The 1871-nt window shown below is 47.1% G+C and overlaps 1 pseudogene; it reads right to left on the bottom strand.

Moving 5' to 3' along the window:
• Window positions 1–953: 953 nt before the first annotated feature.
• The window catches only part of LOC135570203 (carbohydrate sulfotransferase 15-like), a 5849-nt pseudogene continuing 4931 nt past the window's right edge, over window positions 954–1871 (bottom strand).

Below are 1871 nucleotides of genomic sequence, written 5' to 3'. Positions count from 1 at the left end.
AACACACCTTGTCAAATACCCTGTAAAATACCCCTTTAAAATACTCTTTAAACACCCTGTCAAATACCCTGTAAAACACCCTAATAAAATACCCTGTAAAACACCCTGTAAAACACCCTAAACACCCTGTAAAATACCCCTGTAAAACACCCTGTAAAACACCCTGTAAAATACCCTGTAAAACACCCTGTAAAATACCCTGTAAAGACGCCCTGTAAAATACCCTGTAAAACACCCTGTAAAATACCCCAAACACCCTGTAAAATACTCCTGTAAAACACCCTTTAAAATACCCTGTAAAACACCCTGTAAACACCCTGTAAAATGCCCTGTAAAACACCCTGTAAAAATACCCTGTAAAACACCCTTAAAATACCCTAATAAAATGCCCTGTAAAACACCCATGTAAAATACCCCTGTAAAATACCCTGTAAAACACCCTGTAAAACACCCTGTAAAATACCCCTGTAAAACACCCTGTAAAATACCCTGTAAAATACCCTGTAAAACACCCTGTAAAATACCCTCTGTAAAACACCCGTACCTACCCTGAAAATACCCTGTAAAATACTGCCTAAAATACACCCTGTCTTTCTTTCTGCCTGCCTGCCTGTCTGTCTGCCTGCCTGCCTGTCTGTCTGTCTGTCTGTCTGTGCCTGTCTGTCTGTCTGTTCTGCCTGCCTGCCTGTCTGTCTGCCTGTCTGCTGTCTGCCTGCCTACCTGCCTGCCTGCCTGTCTGTCTGTCTGTCTGTCTGTCTGCCTGTCTGCTGTCTGTCTGTCTGTCTGCCTGTCTGACTGCCTCTGTCTGTCTGTCTGTCTGTCTGTCTGTCTGTCTGTCTGTCTGTCTGTCTGTCTGTCTGTCTGTCTGTCTGTCTGTCTGTCTGCCTGCCTGTCTGTCTGTCTGTCTGTCTGTCTGTCTGTCTGTGTGTCTCTATCTCTCCAGTAAAACTCACCAAACCTCTTCCTGGTCCACCAGTGAGGCTCTTTTGAAGGTGGTGAACCTGACCTCTGGATGCAGCTGCAGCCTGTCGTACAGGTCTGTGGTGCCACACTTAGGCTGGCCTATGATGTAGAAGTAAGGCAGGCAGCGAATGCGGTAGTACTTCCCCGCGGCGGTACAAGTGTTCTCGGAAAGCCTTCCTCAGGTACTCAAACACGGTTCTGAAGCGGCGCGAGTAGCGGCGTAAAGGTTTGTCCTGTAAGGGTCCCTGCTGATATTCCCAGTGTGCTCTCTCGTACCAACAAGGGTTCTTGACGTTGGGAAGAAACCTGTGGGGGATAACGGAAAACATCTGCAGAGTAAAGACAAGAGAAACAGACTGTTAAAACCATGGAGCTGAATCACTCACTATCAGTCATTCAGAACACACAGACAGAGAGACAGAGAGAGACAGAGAGAGAGAGAAGAGAGAGACAGAGAGAGAGAGAGAGAGAGAGAGGAGACAGACAGACAGAGAGAGAGAGAGACAGACACAGAGAGAGAGACAGACAGAGAGAGAGACAGAGAGAGAGACACAGAGAGAGACAAGAGAGAGACAGACAGAGAGAGAGAGAGACAGAGAGAGACACAGAACAGAGACAGACAGAGAGAGACAGAGGAGAGAGAGAGAGAGAGAGAGAGAGAGACAGACACAGAGAGAGACAGAGAGGGAGAGAGAGACAGAGAGGGAGAGAGACAGAGAGAGACAGAGAGAGACAAAGAGAGAGAGACGGAGAGTGACAAAGAGAGAGAGACAAAGACGAACACAAATCTATCTGGCCCTAAATCGACAGTACACCGTGACTAACTATTTGACCAGGGAGAGAGACAAAGGGAGAGAGGGAGGGAGTATCTATCTCACTTGCTTTGGCAATGTTAACACATGTTTTCC

Source organism: Oncorhynchus nerka, unplaced genomic scaffold (genome assembly GCF_034236695.1).
Source record: "Oncorhynchus nerka isolate Pitt River unplaced genomic scaffold, Oner_Uvic_2.0 unplaced_scaffold_1035, whole genome shotgun sequence".
In the NCBI taxonomy this organism is placed as follows: Eukaryota; Metazoa; Chordata; class Actinopteri; order Salmoniformes; family Salmonidae; genus Oncorhynchus; species Oncorhynchus nerka.
Note: the sequence above shows the minus strand (reverse complement) of the source record. Positions and strands in the feature narration are given on the sequence as shown.